The sequence below is a fragment of the Thermobia domestica genome, chromosome 14, assembly GCF_964235325.1.
Source record: "Thermobia domestica chromosome 14, izTheDome1.hap1.1, whole genome shotgun sequence".
Classification (NCBI taxonomy): Eukaryota; Metazoa; Arthropoda; class Insecta; order Zygentoma; family Lepismatidae; genus Thermobia; species Thermobia domestica.
The window spans coordinates 10,150,769-10,175,443 of record NC_137467.1 but is presented as its reverse complement, the minus strand read 5'-3'; positions in this window follow the sequence as shown (position 1 = coordinate 10,175,443).

Below are 24,675 nucleotides of genomic sequence, written 5' to 3'. Positions count from 1 at the left end.
AATCTGTTCAGTCTTCAACATGAATTCAACATTTAAACACGACTTTTACGTTACTCTTCCTTCAAATGCAAGTAGTAAACTTTTTGATAATACAACAGCATCGTATAGAGTAAAACTTGCACAACCTATTGATTTAAGGGATGGAGAATGGGGTGTTGCATTAACACAAATTAATATTCCTTGGAGTTTTTATAATGTAGGTGAAAACGAAAAAATTACCATAAATACTGTAATTGATGGTAAACATGAACGTCACGAAATTAATATTGTGCCAGGATATTATTCTTCTATAAAAAGTATTTTAGATATGGTACCTGAAAATGTACGTATGATAAGATATCATAAAAATAAAAATCAAGTATTTATATCACATTTTAAAATCATCCGATCAATGTATGATTGGTATTACAAAAGGATTACAACACATTTTAGGTTTTAGTAATGAACATTCAACAGATTTTTCTCCTGTTGTATACTTAAAACCACCAAACACACAAGAAAGAATACTACCACGTGGAAAATTCCCGTGCAATTTAGATTATAATATTCCAACTGAAGTAAATGTTTGTGTTGATGTTGTAAAGCAACAACAAGACGTTGGACCTTTACTTCGAAAACTTAATGTTTATGATGAAGAGCATGCACGCATCAAATGTTTTCTATTTCACACACCACACTATGTTAAAGTAGAGAAAAAGTATTTTGACACGATAGAAGTAAACTTAAAAGATGAACACGGGCAAAAACTACCATTTCAATTTGGAACTTCGAACTTAACACTACATTTTAAGCAAAAATGATTTCTGATAGTATTGATGATAGTTTTTACATTACACTCGTTTCAAATGCTAGTACTAATGTATATCCTAAAAATAGTCCGTCACATTTTATTAATCAATTAATTAATACTATTCGCTTATCTGAATCCGATTGGTGTGTTGGTTTAAGTGAAATACACATTCCGCTAACATGTCGTAATGTTATCGATGGTGAAAATGGTGTTTGGTTTACATTAAAAGATGGGGAACCTCAGAAAAGTAAAATTACACCGGGATATTATTCAACCGTGTACCATTTAATTGAAGAATTAAATAAAGTTTCCAAATTCATAAGATTTAATGTGTCAAATACAGTATTCGTAGAATGTGATCAACGTGTTAAATTACTTACATTGTCACCAACATTGTCTTTACAATTAGGATATCCTGAAAATAAAGATCTTGTTTTACATAAACGTGGATTTAAACAACCTTACGTTGATATTGGTTATCCACATCAAATTTTTGTGTATAGTGATATTGTACAATATCAATATTTAGGTGATACCAAGGCACCATTATTACGTATTGCAACAATTTGCAATGTGAAATATGGAAAAGTTCAAACAATTACATTTCAAGATATTAATTATTTGCCAGTTTCAAAATTTTGTTTTAACAATATCGAAGTACTACTAAAGGACCATGCAGGGCGAAATTTGCCATTTCGTTCCGGGACATTGACGGTAACACTTCATTTTAAACGCGCTGCTCGTAAATAAAAGAAATGAAATCTAGACGTATATGTTATCAACGTGGTCGTGGAATACCTTATTTTTCAGGTCCAGTTTATCAACGTGGACACGGTATCGGTAGTTTCTTTAAAGGTTTAGCACGTATTGCATTACCATTCCTTAAACAAGGTGCCAAAGCATTAGGTCGCCAAGCATTACAAACAGGTATACAAGTTGCAGGCGATGTATTAGAAAATCGTCCAATAAAAGAATCCGTTCGCGCACGTGTAAAAGAAGCTGGTGAAACATTAAAGACAAAAGCTGTTAATAAAGTTGGTCAGTTACTATCTGGTAGCGGTAAGAGACGGCCACGAAAACGTAAAGCTCATGTAATACGAATTGGACCACCAATCAAACGTAAACGTTCTCGTACTGTTAAACGTAAAACAAAAAGAAGGAAGACTAAAGATATATTTTTATAATGGCTTTACTTAATTCAAATAGCCATGAGTGTTGTACTTCAGAATTTGACCTATTTTCCGTTCCAATGACACAAACTGCAATAGAAGCAACTTCTCATGTGGAATATCGTCCTATTTCTACACTAACTTCAGAAGGACCTATTGAATGTTATTCCTGGTGAAACAGGTGAATTTATTCATCCTGCTTATCTATCTTTATGTACGTTGTAAAATTACAAAATCAAATGGTAATAATTTAGATGCAAACGATGTAGTTGCACCAGTAAATAACTTTTTACATTCATTATTTAGTCAAGTTGATATTTCATTAAATGATAAATTAATTAGTTCATCATCTGGATCTTATTCTTATCGCGCATATATTGAAACCTTGTTAAATTATTCAAATGATGCTTCGCAAACTCATCTTACATCTTTATGGTACAAAGATACCGCAAAACAATTTAATTCATTAGATGAAACAAATACAGGGTTTAATAAACGTGCTGCTTTTGTTAAGAATAGTAACCATTTGAAATGCATGGACGTATTCATGTTGATATTGCAAGTTTAGGTCGTGTGCTTCCAAGCAAAGTTGGTCTTCATATTAAATTACACCGAACAAAAGATGTTTTGTTTAATGCATGCTCCAAATACATTTTACAAAGTAGTGCTTCAAGAAGTTACGATGTATGCACGACGTGTTGACACATCTGCACATGTTGGTATGGAAATAAATTCAGGTATGGTGCATGAAACGGCCAAATTACCTCTTACAAGAGTTGAAACTCGATCATATACAATACCTCAGGGTCATTCCACGTCAGTTCATCCAGGCCATGTCACCCACCGACTCGGAATTTGATGATATTTGGTACACTTGGTCTACAACCACCAAAACTAACTTGTGCAAAATTTCAAAGTTCTCGCTCAACCCGTTCCTATGTTATGGTCCATCAAAATTTTCACATGGTAGGCAAAAATTTCTACTCGCAACAGCCGGAAATGGTGCGTCGAGGTTTAAAATTTCCCTCATAACATGCTGATATGAATCCTTTGAGACAACAGACCTATCCATTCTGGTGCAGAATTGTCCGTAGATTTCAAATCTGTGGTCAGATTTGACATATCATCAACCTAAAGTACACTTTTGTACAAAAAACTAGTAAAAAGTTTGCTTGAAAAACAAGCCTCAACTAGAAGTACAAAAATGGCTCTATTTCAAAAAGTAACAAATTCACAGAAATAATTCCTAGATATTCTGAAAGAGGATGAAATTTCCTATAAAATGAAATGAAAATCGTTTTGGGTATTTGACTTATTCCTAAAGAAGAAATAAAAATGCAGTTTTATACAATGTGCAGCTAATTGTAATATATTCTAGCACTCAAACACACTTACATAGGCCTATACATTTCATTTTTTGGCAACAGTTTTCCATTTCTGTTCAATTAATAATTTACATTTATTACTCAATTGGTATTGCCTACCTGTACGAGTAAATGGAGTCTTAATAACAGACAATAACAGATAAAATGTGCTGTACTGGGACCCAACATGTGTCAGCTCTGCTAGGCCAATAAAAGGATGCTGCAGGTCAAGCTGGGTGCATGAATTTTATATTTATATCCGCATTGTCAGCATCTACTTCTACTACTAATCCGATATACCACTTATTAACATAGATGCATGCTACAAAGCAATTAACTTTGATGTCCTGGCATGCCAACTTTTCCAACTGATCATATCCTGGTGCAAAGTTAAATTCTAAATCTGGTGTTTCATCTGTACTCAATCGTCTTGCTGTTATAACTGTATTTGACATTGGTACAAACTTACGAAAACTTCTTGTGCCTGCTGCAGTCTGAGCAATCTGGAAACGATTTGCTTACACACTTCTTACATTGTTAATCTCGGCTTCAGGTAGATAAAAAAAAATGTAATTGTCGACAACTAACGCTTGCAAAAGTCATACATTTGTTTTGGATTTGTTATCTGATTTTGAAATGGCCTCTGCAGATTTGCCTTTGTAACACATCGTTTCACACTGCCACCAATCCCATCGCAAGGTGACTTGCCATGGCTGGTGGCAAAGAAAGACCAACAAGCAGATATGCCAAAGTCTTGGAGATGATGGCACAGATTTAAAAAGCTTTTACAGTTCTTATATTGTGCAGCACACCCATCTGTTACATATTCGACCCTTTTAATATGTGGATATTTACTCTTTAAGAACGACATGGTTTCAGATTGGACTTCATACACAAAAGGCACGTCATGATGTAAGACATCAGATAAAAAACAGAGATTTCTCAGTTAAACGGTTAGTTTCAATAAAATAAAGTACAACAGGGTGTAAGGAACTTGACACATGACTCCAATGGTAAGTCTGTATCTCATTTTGGAATACAAAATCATAATTCTCTGCAAAGTCCATCAATATAATGGCTTCATCATGAGAGAGATTTTGTTTACGTTCCTTTAGGTAAGTTGCCTGCCTTTTAGCAATGAAAGAATGAGGTATTAATCCTTGGAGCTTCTAAACAAAATGATTAATGAATTCTGGAATTGGCAGTGTTCTTTCTACTAACTGACTACGATCGACATTGACCCACTCTGCAAAGCTTACCTGCTCGTCATTCCAGTACTCCTCGATTTTGTTTTGGAGAAATTCTGTTATTTTACTGCTATCCTGGGGACATTTCACACACACTCCTAACATACAATTTCTATTACTTTTATCACACACCATCAGTGAAATTGCATGATCAAGATCTTCCCTTTTTAAACTAATGGCATGCAACAATAAATCTACATTTTGATGAGTAGTACACACACAGACACTGTGTGTACCTGTTGAACCTGCAACAACACACCATTTAGACCTTAATAAGCAGAATTTGGAAAACCCAATTTTAATATCAGGATGTTTTTTCTTTAAAAGCAACGTAAAGCTCACTTAGATTGCACAATATTAGTCGTTTTTGCATGTGGAGATTTCTTTTAACACTCACAAAATCTTTTCTTCCAGGAAGTATCCGACTAAATTCGTCATCTTGATAGAAATTTTGAACTAAAGTTACAGTTTCTTCAGGTAGTCTTTTCCCTAATCTGTGTTCTGGTAAGGAGCATATACCCTTGCTTTTACTTAATGCCCTAGCCTGCCTAACCATGTATTCACTAACATTAAAAACAACAGTCACTTTTTTGCGGGACCATGACTCTGGAGCAATAGTGAGAATTTGAAGTTTTTCACGTCTATTTGCTATTGCTATCTTCTGCTTCATTAACAGAACTAAGCGATCCAGGTCTGCTGCTTTTTCTTTTACTTCACTTGCACTGGTTCTTAAGTCCGAATCACTGGTGTCAGATAACAAGTGTTCTGTGTCATCAAGCTGTAAACTGCGTTTCATTGTTAACTTCGCTGCTTCGTGCATCACTTTGATTTTTTACGCCCAACTGCTACACGCTGATGTGCAGGAACAGCATGTAGTTTTAAAGGTGAAAGACCTAAATGTGTTAAACTTGCATCAATCTTTGCTTTTTCTTCTTCCACTGCAGCTTCTCTTGTATCCGGATCAAATTTGAATTCGCTGTCGGAACTTCTGTGTGGAGATGCTGACTCTAGCGTATCTGAAGACGATTTCCCTTGTTTAACAGTAGCGATTTCCTTCTCCACTCTTTTGCGGCAGTTGGAACACATTTTCTGGCCTGGGATAACGATAATGTCCAGATGTTTCCTGACGGTTTTAGCAAGTTCCAGCGTCACTGTTCGCAAATCACGTCGCACTATTTTCTTGTCTCTTGTAAAAGGATCACAACATTTCTTGTGAGCTAGTCCATAGTGATGCAAATACCACTGTTTATGATGAAAACAAATAGTCAGGTTCTCATTGGTACCTTGTAATTTAGACCTCCACAAAATAAGTTCAATTTCACTCTCTGCGAAAGTTTCATTATTAAATGGCAGAATTTCCTTCGTAGAACCATATGTATTCTGGTGGTATTTTGAGTCTGGATGTGCACAACCTGTGCTGCAAGGAGGTAGATCAGTCTCAGTAACTTCAGATGAACCTTCACCTTCCATTTCAATCCTAAAAATGAAATCAGAAAATAAATAATTAATTAATACTGTATACATTAGTTAATTAATTTATAAACGTTAGTAACTACAAATCGCAATATTGAAACTTATGCAGCCAATGATGCTATTCTGTAATTCAAAATGTGTCACAAACTATGAAACTTTTGCTTTTCAAATTTTCTCCTCTGTTGTTCCGCACTCTTTGTTCACCCAGGGTACTTCTAATTGCTGCCACATAGTAACAGCCATGTCCACTAAAAGAGGCAGGAGGAAAATTTCAACAATTCTTTTCATTCATTTTGACATTTTTAAATGTAGTACATCACATGCTCAAATACCCAACACGATTTTCACTTCATTGTATAGGAAATTTCATCCTCTTTCAGAATATCTAGGGATTATTTCTGTGAATTTGGTACATTTCGAAATAGAGCCATTTTTGTACTTCTAGTTGAGGCTTGTTTTTCAAATATGCCTTTTACTAGTTTTTTTGTACAAAAGTGCACTTTAGGTTGATGTTATGTCAAATCTGACCAGAGATTTGAAATCTACGGATAATTCTGCATCAGAATGGATAGGTTTGTTGTCTCAAAGGGTCCATATCAGCATGTTATGAGGGAAATTTTAAACCTCGACGCACCATTTCCGGCTGTCGCGAGTAGAATTTTGTACCTACCATGTCCAAATTTTGATGGACCGTAACATGGCAACGGGTTGAGCGAGAACTTTGAAATTTTGCACAAGTTAGTTTTGGTGGTTGTAGACCAAGTGTACCAAATATCATTAAAATCTGAGTCGGTGGGTGACATTTCGGTTTTTTGCTGGATGAACTGACGTGGAATGACCCCTCAGCAAGTAAATTCATACAATCTTGATAATCTGTTCCTTGGAAATGTACCTAAAGCAATCGTTATCGGATTTGTCTCTAACGCAGCCTTTAATGGGAAATCAGAAATTAATCCTTTTGAATTCCGAAACTTTAACGTTAAAAAGTTGCAACTACAAGTTGGTTCAAAATCATTTCCTCCCAATCCCCTCACCCCTGATTTTTCAAATAATTTATACGTTCTAAGTTACCAGACTCTGTTTTCCGGTACAGGAATATTTTATAAAGATGATGGCCATACTGTTACCTATGATGAATATCCACATGGATACACTCTTTATGCATTTATTCTATCCCCTACTGCTACATTGGATGATACTACTTGCGACGTTGTGCGCGATGCTCCCGTTAATTTAAAAGTATCATTCAAAGAGTCATTAACACAACCAATCACTTGTGTTGTGTACGCTCTATTTGACTCACTCATACAAATAGATAAAGATAGAAATGTATATAGTGATAATTCATTTTAAATTTAAATCAGTTGAGTAGCATGAGGGTTGTTGTTCACTTCTCCGCTTATCGTGGGGAGGACGACGATGAACTTATTGTTAAAGAGTTAGCAATAGCTAATCCAGATATACCATTCATACAAAGCTGGATATTTAAACCTCCGTGCGCTACTACTGAACTGTGTGAAACAATAATAGAAGCAAACAAATACTTGTGTGATAATTTTTATGGAATCCAATGGCATGAAGGAGATGTCGAATACTCACACCTTAAAGAAATTCTTCGCAAATATTGTACAAATATTTCATCTGTTTACACTTTCGGCAAAGCTCGTCAGGACTTTCTGCAGGAAATTCTTCAACGTGATATTATCAATCTCGAGGATTTGGACTGTCCACGGTACACATCTCTAGGATTTCATGTGTCAAAGTGTGCACATTATAATCATCGCTTTGGACATTACAAGTGCAGTGTGCATGAAGCTTTATTATACAGTGAATATGTAAAAGTGTATGACTATGTTTTGTTTGTGAACAATACCAGTGATAAATATGTTCCTACTCCGTTAAAAAAATAAACAAAAATCATGTATACAGATGAAATTTTAAAAGTGCTTCTGAGTGATAAACAAACTGGATCATATGTGAATGGAATTTATTCCATTGATACAATTCCACAAACAGTGCAAACTCCTGTTGGACTAATTATTAATCTTGATACATCAGATTCCACAGGAAGTCATTGGGTTGGACTGTACATAAACAAAAATCATGAAGGATTTTATTTTGATAGTTTACGAATGCCTGTGCCAAAAGAAATTCATTCATTCTTATGTAAAAATAGTAAAGTTTATGTAAATAGTCAACCATACCAAGACGAAGAATCTGTGCTGAGTGGATATTTCGTGTTATTTTTCATGTATCATATAGTACGCAATAATTCATTTGAAAAAACTTTATTTCATAAGACAAAATTAAAAAAGAATGATAAAATTGTATATAACCACGTAAATAAATTTTTAAAAAGAAAACAAAATATTTATCTGAAATAATAATTTTATTGTTTGTATATATTATGTACATAAATATATATAAATAAAAAAAGATTTTTTAAAATAAAAGTTTGAAATTTTACTTCATGTGTTTCATTTCACAAACATGAAAATAAAAAAAGAAAAGTTACATCATTGAAAACGTGTTAGTTAATGCTGTTGATCGTTGAAACTTCCACCAAAAATTAAGTTGTTGGGCATTTCGATATGCACAACCTGATTTTTTCTCAAGTTGTATATTTTCTTCATGAAAAGAACAATATTCATTCATAACATTTGCACATAATTCATTTAATGGTGGGCATTGTTTTGATTCAAGATCAATAAGATTATCTAACAAAAATAGTTTCTTAATCCAAATGGATTTCTCTGCACCTTTACAATAAAAGGTAGCATCTTGCAAACATAATTGATATACAAGGTTACGTATATGTGATACAGTATATCCGTTTTTATTATTCCAAGTTAGTCCATGTAAGTTTGATGTTAACCAATCAACTTGTTTCTGACATCCTAAAGATAATTGATTGTATTCAATCGGAGATTTTACTAAACAATGGAAATTTACTGTATCATCACATGCAATTAAACAAAATTCACGAATAATAAATTCATTATTTGAAATCTTAAAAGCTTGTATGTCGATAATGTATTCATTAACACATGGTGAAATTTCATGTTTACGATTCAACAAAAACGGAATTATTTGTCCTACAAATTCCATGTTGTTTAAACATTCTCGCGTTTTTCGTATAAAGTTTATACTTGAGATTTCACTATGATGTTCTTCAAACACTTCAAACAAATCAATAAGAGTTATTTCATTGGATAAATGCTGTACAGCAAAAGTTCCAGTATCATGAAGAAGCAAACACCGGTGTTGAAGATTCAACGTGCATTGTTCGCAGGAAATAATATTTAAACGTAAGTATACATTTATAGTTTTTAAAATACACAGTTCACTAATATTATTGTCACTACAAGATACACAAATGTAATCACCACCACCACTGATATGAGAATACATGTTTTTCAAACACTGTCACTTCAGTTTGCATACACACACGCACAATCACTTTGACAAGCCTTTCTTTTTGTCTTTGCTTTCAAAAATTTTAACTAATTCACTTAAAAAATTAGGGTCCTTTTCTTCAATTAAGTCAAAAAAGGCTTCATAAAAGAGTTCTTGTGCAAATATGCCAATAATATGCGTTCTCGCATATACATAAAATAAGTCCTCTACTTCAACGTCCAGCAAAGATTTCAAAGCCCGATCTTCTAGTTCCTCTGGACTCAAAAACAAACAGTCATGCCCCATTTGATTAGCCAATGCTTCTGCGCATCCACCACAAATTAATATTCTATCAGTGTCCCAATTAAGAATTGCATCAATTACACAATCACGATCCACTTTTTGACTGGAACATGAACAGTTTCAACTCCAAAATCTGGAACTGGATCGGCTTAACAGCGATGGTGATGCAGGTGGCGTTGGCGACACCGTTGGAGATGGTGTCTCTGGTTCCTCCAATTCCCCTTCTTCATCCGAAGATGATGAATAAATTTCATCATCCGAAGATGATGAATAAATTTCATCATCCGAAGATGATATGTAGACTACTTCAATAGAGTCCGGGGAATCCCCCCTGTTGTCGGTCTTTAACTTCTTAGTTCCCGCAGGAGGCGATGATAATGTCTCCTCGTCGTCGAGTTCGCTAAAAACTAACTTGCGAACGGGAGCCATAGCGTAATACATAAAACACTCTCCTGAAACTCTGTATTTAAGCGTTTACGTCACAACAAAATGGCGTCCTAACAACAACAAGTTCATACAAGTCTCCCTATCACGTGATCATTAAAAATCTTGGAATTTTTTTCCCATGCGTACGTGACTATTCAAGGGCAAGCGACATTCCTGAATACAATAGAAAACTTTTAACGCACACCTGTGTTCTACCTCTCCCCCAAAAAATCATAAGCTCTTCTTAGAAATTCCAAAAACATCTATTGTTCAAGTATATGGTCAAGGTCAACGCATTTCCTGAATACAATAGGAAACTTTTAACGCACACCTGTGTTCTACCTCTTCCAAAAACAATCATAAGCTTTTCTTAGAAATTCCAAAAACATATATTCTTCAAGTATATGGTCAAGGTCAACGCAAATCCTGAATACAATAGAAAACTTTTAACGCACACCTGTGTTCTACCTCACCCCAAACAATCATAAGCTTTTCTTAGAAATTCCGAAAACATCTATTGTTAAAGTATATGGTCAAGGTCAACGCAAATCCTGAATACAATAGAAAATAATATAAACAATGTACGCTTCTCTCATCCCCACCCACTACATTCTTCAACTACTTCTATGTCAACAATAAATCGTTTAAAAGATTACATATACACTCATCTGCGGCATCCATTGTTCCCACCTGCGTATGTAAACCCTCAAGGATAAACAACATTCCTGTCAACAATACAAAATAATATAAACAATCAATAAAATATAATAAAAAAAACATCTATTGTATACAAATATCGTCAAGGTTAAATAACATTCCTGTAAACAAAGACCTATTGTCAAATAACCTTCTCTTAACGCCAATGGCTCAACTCGCTCTCTGATTGGAGGACGCACTTGTCGAAAATTAACTACTAAGCTCGCTACAATTATTATTATTATTATTAATAATAATAATAATAATAATAATAATAATAATAAAGCATTCACCTTTGGTGCATGGGGTCCGTGGCTCGATTCCACTTCCGCGCCAAGTGAAATTTGAGGTGGACAAATACCGTGTGCATGGGTATGTTTTCTTGAGATTTTCCATTTTCCTCCCACTTTCTTCATTTCACGATTTCATTCATAATCATTCTCCCTTAGCGTAGGTGCATAATCGTCCAACGTTAAACTAGATATTGCAATTGTTTTGTAATCTTTAGACACTTTTCCTATTCTTTGTCACCCTGGGTTGTGTAGGGCAGCCTCGAACAAATAGAGGTAATGTTACAGTTAAGGGGCGGTATAAATATATTAGGTATTTCTTTTGTTACCTAAACATAACTGGGTTGTCTTCAGTAGAATAAAAAAATGCTACTGATATTCCATTCACGAAGGAGGAAAGGATGTTCTAAATATATTTCTTATTCATTTTGTCTGCCCTGCTTCTCAGAAATTATATACTTTCTGTTGGAGGGTGCTGAAAGGAGAGGGGGAAATAAAACATCGTGCCCTCTCATACATTTTAAATTTTGTGACATGGTTGCTCAAATTATTACTAAAGAAAGCACTTAAAACTAAGATGTCTAAAGATACTACATTATGCAAGGGTGGCATATTCAGGAATAATAATAATAATAATAATAATAATAATAATAATAATAATAATAATAATAAATGTCTTTGGAGAGCCGAAATTATGTGACACGAATAATTATAGGTAATGCTTTAAGATGAGTGGTCATAGGGGAGGAAAAAACAGGATTTTTCTCTCTGACTCTCTAACGTTAAGATTATGTGCTGAAGGTAAGAAGCATCATCATTCTACAATAGGTTGCTTTTACGTAGAATATCAATTTCTTGAGTTCTCCTCCTTCGGGCAACTTTCCTTATGTACTAAATTCAAAACAATTTCAATTTAAGACAAATATTTATAGGGAAAATTAAACATTTAATAGGGAAATCTGTTATCAAAATATCCAAACACGTAGATAGAAGACTATGTAGTGAGAAACATTGTGAAACTATAAAATTCTTCAAATTAAAATTAACATTTACTGGAAAACATTCGTTGTGCATCAGTGAGCACAGGGGAAATAATTACGAAACTGTTTGCAAACAAAAATTAGACACACTAATGCAAATGGGACGACATTTTCTCTTTTTTTGGTATCGTTATGAGTAGAGACCGGATGTTTAGGCACTAAAAACCTGAAAAATAGGCAGACAAATAGGCACTAAAAATTTTAAAAATAGGCACTAAAATGTAACTCAAAATAATGAAATATTCAATAAAATTAAAAAAAATAGATTTTAGTCATGGATAATGTTCAAATAATATAGAAACATACTTGTTTGTTAACATCTTTTATTGTATATATAAAAACGAAGCATTCCATATATACTGAGTGAACCTGAAAGATGTGCACATACTTCGGGAGGTGATTCGTGACATCAAAAGACAAAAGGTCCTCTTGCATGTTGTCGAATTCCCCGTCGTGTACGAGTGACAGGGGGGGCACTTGGAATTGAAAATCGAATCCTGACAATTGGAACGAGACATAAAGTTGTGCACATACTTCGGGAGGTGATTCGTGACGTATTTTGTCTTCTTTTCATGTCACGAATCACCTCTCGAAGTATGTGCACATCTTTCTGTTCCGTTCCAATTGTCAAGATTCGATTTTCGATTCCCAGTTGGCACCACTGTCCTCACTCGTACACGACGTGGAATTCGACAAAATACAAAAGGACTTTTTGTCTTTTGATATCACTAATCACCAACCGAAGTATGTGCACATCTTTGAAGTTGATCCTTTATATATATTGTATATGTGCTGGTGATTATAAACACCTAATATACGTATATATGTGTATATTATTTACGTTATATAAATTATATATTTTCCCAATGAAGGCTTATTTTGAAGAAAATGCATATAATAGGCAACATTAGGCACTAAAGCAATTATTTAGGCAGTAAAGGTCGAAATAGGCAAAATAGGAAAATAAAATTGGCTTAAATTGAAACTATAACCACCCATATAAACTTTAAAACGTTATTTTTGATCATATCTTTAATATTAAAGAATAGGCATTTTGCCTAACATCCGGTCTCTAGTCATGAGTTTTACACATGTTACAATTTGATTCTTTCCCAAATAAAAAATTAAGGTTTTCTCAGTATCACTAAGGTTATTTTATTTGTGATAAAAATGACATCACTTCCACGGGGTTCGAACCCACTACCTTCGGCATACAGACTCGTTACTTTAACTAACTGAGCTATTTGCCTTCTTACGTAAACTGACCCTGTTCTACAGTAAAGACGATTTTTCATTACGATTGGGCTAACAATTCGTCTTTTTCCATAGATAATTTCCACTATTTGTTCTATCTATACGTTAATACTTAGCATAGATTCATATGTTTGGAGTTCGCTGATAATGGATATAAGACATATTAGAAATATTTCGTTAAAATTTTCGTTTGTAGATCTAATCCACGCTTCTCTCAATGACATAGATGTCGCTGCTTCGTGTTGAATTGCAAATTCCCTCGCTTTCTTGAAAATTTCCCACTTTAGCAGAGTTGGTAATTATCGAGATTTCTGTCGATTTAATGATTTTTGCTTCTAATTTATTTATTTTAAGCTAATATCTAACACAAATATTAAAAACGGGTTTGTTATTAACCTGTCCTGCTGGGAAAACCTTCCGAAATTTCGAACATATAAAGAAAACGGAGATATTTTCAAACAACTTCAAAATAAAGAGACGCGTCATTTATTTTGCTCATAGTAGTACATGTCATCACCCTGTAAGAGTTTTTCATTCACAGTGTTTTTGTTGCGGAAGAAACTTGTGTGTTTGTACTGGGCAGTATCTTCATTGGCGGAATGGATGAAAAGGAAGTTATTGATAGTGCATATGTTTATTGACCCAGACTTGTTCCAGTGTCATAACTAAAAGAAAAATGTTTTTTTCAAAAGAGTAAGAGAAGAAACATTGCTCGTTGAAAATGTTATTGTAAAACAATGTTTTGTTTAGTTATTTTTGAAATTATCGGGAAAGATGCAAGGCCCAGAGGAAAAAGGACTAAATTTCTTAGGGAAGGAAAGATCTTTCTCATAAAATTCTTGGCAATACGACTGACTGCAAGAATGTTATTGCTTATTGAAGGTTTTCTAGGATTTCCACCAAAAAGCAGTTTATCACGGAGAGAAGAAAGGATTTCAAGTTCAGCTTGAAGCTGTTCTGTTTGATAGTTAACCTGCTGTAAACTCATGATAGATTCACGTGTGAGGAAAATACTTTTCTCGCTACTGTAATATACCGCAGAACCGAGAATAATTCCTGTCCGCTGTGAAAAGGTTATTGAACGTTTGGGGAATAAAAAGACTGTCCGCGTCCGTATCTGAGTGTCCGTAAAAGGGAGGGTTTTGTTCCGTAAGAAAACATATTTTGGCCGGGACAAAAAATCTGTCCGTATTATAGAGGTGCCCGTTAAGGGAGGTTTCACTGTATTAAAAAATCCAAAATTTATACCAGAATAAAATAATGTGCATGCAATTTGTGTTTAAGTTTGTTGGTATAAGTTAGCTAAATAGATATTTCTTGTTTAAACTAGTTAAATAACAGTTGCTCTTTTTCCTTTAAGCGAAACTCGGACTTAAAGATGTTCTCATTGGCGAAGAGCAGCCAGGATTTTCCTATAGGAGTTAATAGCGGTAAGTGCAGTCAGCGTGTAATTTTACAATTACGTAGTTTATGTGAATTTATTCTTTAGCTTAGCAAATTGTTTGTGGTTAACAATTATAAAATATATACAGTGACTCACATTACTATTCGGACACCATAGGTATTCCACATAATTTGCTTACTGTACATGAAAAAAATAATAAATGGGAAACCAACGGAAAACAAGCAAAAAGACAATGGTTTAGTCGAGCAAATATGCTATCATTAATTAAACTATGCAAACTAAGTCCACTTTATGAGCACGCAATTGCAATATACCGTATTTTGGACGCCACTTTAATATTCGGACAGTTGTTTTGACGTTTGTTTATCAATAGTAAGCGAGACAGCGGAAGAGTTCCAATTGCAGTTTAAGTTGTCACGAGACAGGACATGTGTATCTGCTTAGTTTACGAGTGATTAGTGTGACCGAGAGAAAGCATAAAAGGAAAATGGGGCAGAAGGGACCAAATACAACGTTTAAGCAACGACAGTTAGTAATTTTTCACCATGCGATAGGTGTATCGTAGAGGGAAATTGCAGATCTACTAACTATTTGCAAAAGCACCGTTTTGACATTCTACAAAGATTTAATAGAGATTATTGAATCGAGTCAGCACCTCAAATGGGTCGACCTGTAAAACTGAATGATGAAGAGATAAGCAAATTGATTCAGAAAGTGAAGACAAATTCCAGAATAAATGGGCCGAAATGAACAGTAGAGCTGTATAAAGACACAAGGAAGATGGTACATCCTGAAACTGTGCGGTGAGTGTTGTGAAGTGAAGGGTTTAATGGAAAAATAGCTCGAAAAAAGCCTTTTATTAGTAAAATTAACAAAGATAAAAGAGTTAAGTTCGCTAAAGTTCATATTGAGAAACCCGAAACTTGATGGAATGGCGTGTTATTCACGGACGGATCAAAATTCAATCTCCATAAGTACGATACCAAGGTAATTGTGTGGCAGAAGCCAAATACAGAGTTAGATCCTGGAAATCTTTAACCTACCGTAAAGCATGGAGGAGGAAGTGTGATGGTATGGAGGTATATATTTGCATCGGGAGTGTAAGAACTGATGTTTGTTGAAGGGATTATGACAAAGGAGGTTTATTTGAATATTCTCCGGCAAAATCTCCAACAAAGTGCTGAAAAATTAGGAATTATGAGGAAGTTTAAATTTTACCAGGATAATGACCCGAAGCATAAAACGCATGTAGTGCGCGAATGGTTGCTGTATAATTGTCCGAAAGTGCTTGAAACACCACTGCATAGTCTCGACCTTAACCCTAGAGAGCATATTTGGGATGAGCTACAGCATAAGGTCAAACGGGTACAAGTAACGTCACGAGACGATTTGAAAAGAGCTCTCCGCGCAGCATGGAATGACATATCGCCCCATTCTACCAACAAACTTGTTGCAAGCATGTCCAACCGTTTACAGGAAGTCAGGAAACGTCGTGGGCTTCCCACTAAGTACTAGTGAAGCGTTTGTGGGCAAGAAACAACACATACAAAACATCTATGTAGTAAGTGTCCGAATATTAAAGTGACGATGCAAATACACAGTGTTATCAGTATCTGTAAGTTCTTTCTGCTTCTTTCATTCAAGACAACGTATTTGTACTTCTTTTCTTTCTATAAGTATATGAATATCTAAATACCTATTTTTTTCACTCACACGGCTCTCATTTATTTCATAATCCTTCCTACTTTTAACAAAATGCAAGTGTCCGAATATTAATGTGAGTCACTGTATATTAGAGACCTTCGGCCGATTGCAGTTGGAACAAATGAACAAAAATGTCGGGTCTGTTTTGTCGGCAGTTCATCAGCAGTTCCGTGAAGAGAAGATGGAGAATGAAATCTGCCGTACAGATTGGCTGTCCCTACAAAACACACTAGAAAAAGTAGGGCACGTTGACTACTAGGACCGCTTTAAACTCACTTCAATAATAATAATAATAATATTTTTGTCACGATTTTTTTAAAAAAGGAATGTTTTATTTTTTTGTTCATTTGTTTGCAAAATGTTTGTAAATATTTATATGGACATTTGTAACACTAATTTATCCACAGATCCCAGGGGTTGGACAAAGGAAATAGCAACAAAGTGGTTCGAATGGGCTGCGAAGAAGCTGAACGCACCCATAAAGGTGGACGCAGTTCCATATGGACCTGGAGAACTTTGTTCATTTCCGAAACATAAATGGGAGGAAATATTTGGAATCCAGTGTGGTCGTTTCCTGTTCTACCACATGTCACTAGTGAAGCGAGGAGAGCTTGGTATTGACTGGAAGGGTGGTGAACTGAATATTGGTAAGTAAATTTAGAATTTTTGATAGGACTTCTATTACATTATTGAACTAGAGAATAACTTTATAACCAGAATGGATTGATTTAAATCACTTGATTTTTTAAATAAAAATCGTTGATTTAAATCGAATTTTGAAAGAAATTAATTTAAATTGAAAATTTTGTTATTTCGATTATGGAAATGAATAATACAATGACCAGGCACGTAGCCAGGATTTCGTGAAGGGCGGGGAGTCCGTGACATGAAATACTGTGGTCAACACAAAAGGGGCTCGATCACTCTGAACTATTTTACTGGAACATATATTGGTTCATTTAGCCAGGATTTCGTAACGGGGGGAGGGGGGAATGACATGAAATTCTGAAGGCCCAGGAGCTCGATCAATCTAAACTACTCTCCTCGCCTAAACTACTCGAATACTTTATCTTGAAGTACGAATGGATACACACTTTAAAAAAAATTCAGTGGGAGAACTTAAAGTAAGTTCTAAATTATGGTGAAATCAGAGTATTCTTTACAAATGTGAACAATTAGCCATGTGATAAATGTGAAACAGATTGTCAAATGTCATGCTGAGAATGGACAATGCACACACCTAACACCACATCCTTGCTTCGTTTTCTCCAAGACCCTACCATTTCAAGAAATAATGAATGAATGAATTTTTAGGGGGGTAATGGGGACGTCAGCAGCTAGGCTATATGTCCCCGTCACGATGAACATGGTTGCTCTGAATTAAAAGATGGGAAAAAAGTCTAAAACAAGAGGAAGACAAAACTGCTGCTAAAGAAGAGAAAATAAAAGATAAATAGAATATGAAAATAAAAAATAAAACAATAAATAAATTAAAATATATAACAATAACAATATATAGAAACACAATAAAAGCTAACAGAAATTTAAAATGCAGAAGCAATAAAACAGTGGAAACACACTAAAACAGCTCAGAGAACGTGAGCAACCCCTGAAGCATTAACAAACTCAAGTACCCGGCGAAGCATAACACTTGAATCCCCCAAAGCACGGGCATGAGCAGAAGGCAATCTGAAACATTCTCTGAGATCTGAGTATTCAGGACATTCCACAAGAATGTGCTGAATACTCAGGGGGACTATACACTCGTCACAATACGGACGGTTCAGCCTCCGCAACAAGTAACTGTGCGTCAGATGAGAGTGTCCGATACGCAAACGCGCCAGGAGCACTTCATCTCGACGACGAGCGGACGAGGAGGTACGCCACTCTCCTAGGAGTGCCTCGACTGCGTGCAATTTATTGTCAACGGCCTAGTCCCAATCTGCTTGCCAGTGAGAGCGCATCAAGATAGAAAAATACGAATGAAGATCGGAATAGAATAGAATAGAATAAGGGGTTAATGGGGACGTCAGCAACTAGGCTATATGTCCCCGTCACGATGAACAGGGTTGCTCAGAATTGTAAAATCAAAATTTGAACATGCTAAAAATAATAGTGGTCGAGAAACCAAAGCGCTGCTAAATGAGAAAACGAAAAGCCAAAACTAAAACAGAGAATAAAAGAATAAATAAGATAAAATAGATAACAATAACAATATATAGAAAACAATAAAACATGAACGAAATTTAAAAATTTAGCAGCAATAAAAGAGTACGAACACACTAAAAGAGCTCAGAGAACGGGAGCAACCCCACAAGCTTTAACAAAATCAAGTACCCGTCGAACTACATCACTGTCATCCCCCAAGGCACGGGTAAGAATACAAGGTAGTCGATAACGTTCTCTGAGATCTGAGTATTCAGGACATTCAACGAGAATATGCTGAATACTCAGGGGGACAATACACTCTTCACAGTATGGACGGTCCATGCCACGCAGCAGATAACCATGCGTTAGATGAGAGTGTCCGATACGCAAACGCGCCAGGAGCACTTCATCTCTACGATTCAAGCGGCAAGACGTTCGCCAATTACCTAGAAGGGGCTTAACGGCGTGAAGTTTATTTTCATGTGCCTGGTCCCAAACTACTTGCCAGTGAGTGCGCATCAAGCTGGAAAAATGACAACAAATATCAGAGCACGGAAGGCTATGCTCCAAAGCAACCCCAGCCAAGGCGGCGTGCTTGGCAGCTGTGTCAGCACGTTCGTTTCCCCGAATGCCGACATGACCCGGCACCCAGCAGACAACGACGACACAACCCTGTAGCTGTAATTGATGGCACCTCACGAGAATGTCCTGAACGAGAGAGTGCGTAGTGAAGACATTCTGTAAGCTAAGAACGACGGACTGTGAGTCGGTGCAGACAAGCACACGACGTAACGAAAGCGTTAAGGCATGGTCCAACGCAAGTTGAACAACAGTCAATTCAGCAGTAAACACGGAACACAAGCGATGCAAATGGAATTCTGAGCTGCCCTCGTCGGTGACAAAGGCACAGCCTACAGAATCCCCATCCTTAGAACCGTCCGTAAAGAACACACTAAAATCGGGGTACTGATCTAACAGTGCGGCAAACTCCTGCTGATACACCTGGGAACTAGTCTGCTGTTTGGAATGCAGAGACAAACGTAAATCATAGCGAGGTAGACGAAGAAGCCACGGTGCAATAGCACATAAGTGAACCAATGAAAGAGAGGGCCACACGAAATCGTCGCCAAGCAAACCCTCACACGCACGGATGTACCAGGGACGTGTAGTGCGTGGACGTGCAGCATAGCGCTCGTAAATCCGATGACCACGGAGACATGGTCGACACGGGTGGTCTGGAATACAACGCACACGCGCAGAATAATGAAGAATTAGTCTGTTGCGACGATGCTCTAACGAAGGTTCATTGGCTTCAACATACAGACTGGCAACGGGACTAGTTCGATAGGCGCCAGTAGCAAGACGAATACCCAGGTGATGCACTGTGTCAAGTTGTCGTAACAGAGAAGCACCAGCAGAACCATAGACAATACAGCCATAGTCTAACTTGGACCGAATTAGACTACGGTACAAACGAAGCAGAACAGTACGATCAGCACCCCATGTGCGGTGGGAAAGGACACGAAGGAGATTCAGAGCTCGAAGACAAGAGTATTTAAGATTCCGTATATGTGGTGCCCACGACAAGCGACGGTCAAACACCAGACCCAAGAAACGGACTGTATCAACGAATGACAAACGGGTGCCATCGAGGTACAAGTCCGGGTCAACAACACACGTACGCTGCCGGCAGAAGTGAACACATTGGGATTTATCGGTGGAAAAGGGAAATCCAGTCTCATTCGACCAGCGAACGAGACGATTCAGAGTAAGTTGAAGCTGTCGAGTAATGCCGCGAAGGTGGCGGGAGCGACAGAAAATGACAAGATCGTCAACATAAAGCAGACCAGACACAGGAGCCTGGATCTGCGAAAGAACGCTGTTGACTGCGACAGCAAACAACGTAACACTAAGAACACTGCCTTGTGGAACACCATTTTCTTGTACAAAGCGCTCTGAGAGAGTAGAGCCCACACGCACTCTAAAGTGTCGCTCGTGAAGAAAAGTGGGCCATATGCCCACGAAGACTCCAGTCATATAATTGTTTTGGGATTCCGTAACGCCATGTGGTGTCATACGCCTTCTCTAAAAAAAATATAGCAACAAGATGTTCGCCGTGGAGAAAGGCGTCTTGAATTTCACCCTCAAGATAAGCAAGATTGTCGGTAGTGGAGCGGAAACGACGAAATCCACTTTGGAACTTGTTCAAAAGGGAATGCGATTCCAAATACCACACCAGGCGCTTGTTGACCATTCGCTCTAGCAGCTTACAGACACAGCTCGTGAGAGCAATGGGTCTGTAGCTCGTGGGGCTAGTTGCGGCTTTCCCTGGCTTTAAGATGGGAAGAACCAGGGCCTCACACCAAGCACGTGGAAAAAACTCCTCAACCCAGAGGCGATTATACAGCTGCAATAATGCAAGCTGAGAATCGCGGGAGAGGTTGCGCAACATATCATAGGAAACACGGTCAAGCCCGGGAGCAGTATTGGACGATTCGCGGAGAGCAGAATCGAACTCAACGACCGTGAAAGGAGCGTTATAGTCCTCACTGTTGGCGGTACGGAAATTTAACGGGTTTCGCTCCAGCTGAGGACGGGAACGAGCAAAGGCTGGTGGGTAGTGATCTGACTCAGAGATAGTGGCAAAATGGTGGCCCAATATATTGGCGATCTCTGAGGGATTGGTCTCTAGAACACCATTCATGTTTAAGGCTGGAACAAGAAGGAAAGAAGCGGATCCGTTTAGGGAGCGAACACGACGCCACACAGTTGACATAGGTGTGCGATTACTGAATGACGAAACGTAATTCATCCAGCTTTGGCGCTTTGAGATCTTTACCAGACGTCGAGCACGAGCACGCAGAATGCGGAACTGCTGAAGATTTTCGTCTGTTGGATGACGATTAAAAGTGGCAAGAGCAAGCCGACGAGCCTGGATAGCCTCATGGAGTTCCGTAGACCACCAAGGAACACGCCGGCGGGAAGCGTTGCCACCGCATTCTGGAATGGAGCCATGAGCAACATCAAGAACAGTCTGCTCAAATGCCTCAACCACAACAGCGACAGGGAGATCATCACGACAATGAAACTCACTGAGCGCACGGAATTTACGCCAGTCAGCACGCTTCAGATTGAAGCGGCGGAGAGGAAAAGGAGGAGTAACAGGGAGTCCTTCAACAAATAACGGGAAGTGATCACTGCCACAAAGATCGGGATGCACTCTCCATGTCAATGAGGTCAAGAGACCAGAACTGCACATGGAGAGGTCACGACAAGAATATGTACCATGGGCAGTGGAGAAGTGAGTGGGACTTCCGTCATTAAGGAGGAGCAGTCCACTCTCCTGAAGAAATCCGGTCACCTCACAGCCACGACCGTCAGTGCGGACAGAGCCCCATAGACGGTGATAAGCATTAAGGTCTCCAACAAGCAAGACTGGCGGCTCGAGCTGATGGAAGAGCTGAAGCAGATCGGCGGTGTTAAAGGCTTCGGACTGAGGAATGTATATTGAACAAATTGTAAGCGGACGAGAGAAGGATACTCGCACCGCGACGGCTTGCAGGCGCGATACAAGGTGAATCTGCCGAGAATGAATAGAGTCGGAAACACAGACTGCCACGCCGCCAGCAGCGTGGTCAGCATCTGGCTTATCACATCGATACATAGTAAACCCATTAAGAACGAAGGACTGGGTAGGCTTAAAATGGGTTTCTTGCAAGCAGACAACAACTGGCGAGTGGTCGGAGACCAGTTGTATCAATTCCTCACGGTGACTACAGAAGCCATTCAGGTTCCACTGAAGAAGCGCCATACTGGAAGAAATCAACGTTTAAGGCGAACTTTCCCACGCGGTCCAATCACAGCCCACTCAGTATCCATCAGTTCGTCCTCCACCATGTCAGACTTCAGAGAAGCTGCAGGTGGCTTACGAACTGGAGTAGATTTCGGTTTCTTTGGAGAGAGAACCGTGTCGTTCAACCTGCGGATATGCTGACTAAGTTTCAGGCCAGCCATATAAGGTGATCGGCGATGGGTTGGAGTACGCCGAAGACCACCACTAACAGTAACTCGAGGAGGTTTCGGTCGGTCGCTTGGCGGTACAGCTGGAGGCGTGGGATGTTCGCTCGTGGTTGCAACGGGGGTTTTAAGAAGTTCGCTCATCTTTGTAACTGGGGTCTTCGACTCAGAACTACGCTTGGGGGCCAAGTCTGTTTGGGTGGAAACGTCGACGGTCTGCGTAGCTACAGATTTACGAGATAGCAGCGACAGTAGCGAAGGGAACAGAAAGCGAGGAAGGAAGGCTTTCTTTCAATCGACGCTTCGCATCTGTAGCAGAAATCTTCTCGACTACCATGAGTTCTCGGATACGCTTCTCGCGCTGATAAGCTGGACAATCCCGAGACCAAGCAGAATGTTCTCCCTTGCAGTTAACACAGAAGGGCTTGGTCGCTTTACAGGGGTCCGCACCATGACTACCCTGGCCACAATTCGCACAAAGGGCAGCACTCGCATTACACGACGTGCTGGTGTGCCCAAAATGTTGACATTTAAAGCAGCGTAGAGGACTAGGTATGTAGGGCCGAACTTTTAAACGATAGTAACCAGCTTTCACAGACTCCGGAAGCGTGGGCAAACTAAAGGTAAGAATCAGGGACTGGGTGGCAACAAGTTCACCTGACTTCTTACTCTTGATGCGAGCCACGTCTATAACGTGTTGGTCCGCTAACTCCAATTTAATCTCCTCCTCGGTGGCATTGAGAAGATCCCAACACGATATCACCCCTCTTGAAACGTTCAGCATACGATGAGGTTCGACTGTAACCTTCACCGGTCCAATGGCAGTTAACTTAAGTAACTTCGCCGTTTGTTTCTCGTCTGTCGTTTCCACCAATAAAGTGCCATTCCGTAGTTTCTGTATATCTTTAACCTGTCCGGCTTGATAAATGACTTTATTAATTACAAAAGGGGATAAACCCTTAATAGCACTCGGACGGTTTTCCTCGGTACTGGCACTATCAACGTCTTTCTCTTTAACTACAAGATATCGGACAACAGGGGTCGCGATACTTGTCTGTTCCTCAATTTCACTATCAGTTTGTTTGGGCTTCTTCCGTGAGGGAGAGCCCGGTTCAGTTATAGAAGTTTTTTTACCCATAAAAGTAAGATTTATTGGAAACATTTATAAAGAAAAACGGGTGTGAGGTCACACCGGGGCGTTAATAGGGGAACTAACGCTACCCCCTGGCAATCCCTTCAGCACGCCCGACACCTTAGGATCAGCGTGGGGCCAACGCGGTCAAGGGGAATGGGAGTGCAAGAAAACCATTCCCGTCGACAAAAACGCGTGGCCCCGGAAAAAATAAGAAATGAAACAAAATCAAAGAAACCTGTTCAACAAAAAGAGAGACCCCCTCCAGCCCAGGAAAAACAAAACAAAACAAAAAGGTGCGGATTTTTTTGTATTTTTTATTTATTTTTTTTGTTTTTAAGTTATTGTATATTTTGCGATTTTTTTTGGGTTTTTGTTTATGTTCAAAGACTCAACACCCCGGACAACATAAACACTGGACGTACACAACATTAGGCCGGGTGGGTGCACGTCCTCCCCAAGGGGAGGAAGACGTCCACTAGACCTTCCGCTTCCCGACTCCCACCAACCACCCGCCAGTCCGGTAGCGGTATTCGCGGCTAAGAGGGCGTGCAATGATATGAAGATGAGGGGTGATACATGAATGATGAATCCGCCCTCTCAGCTCCACCCCCTCCCCGACGATGACGGTCCGCTACATGGAGGGGGAAATGAAGATCGGAGCAGGGAAGGCTATGCTCCAGTGCAACCCCGGCCAAGGCGGCGTTCTTGGCAGCTGTATCAGCAAGTTCGTTTCCCCGGATGCCGACATGACCCGGCACCCAGCAGACAACGACGACACAGCCCTTTTGCTGCAAGTGATGGCATCTCAAGAGAATGTC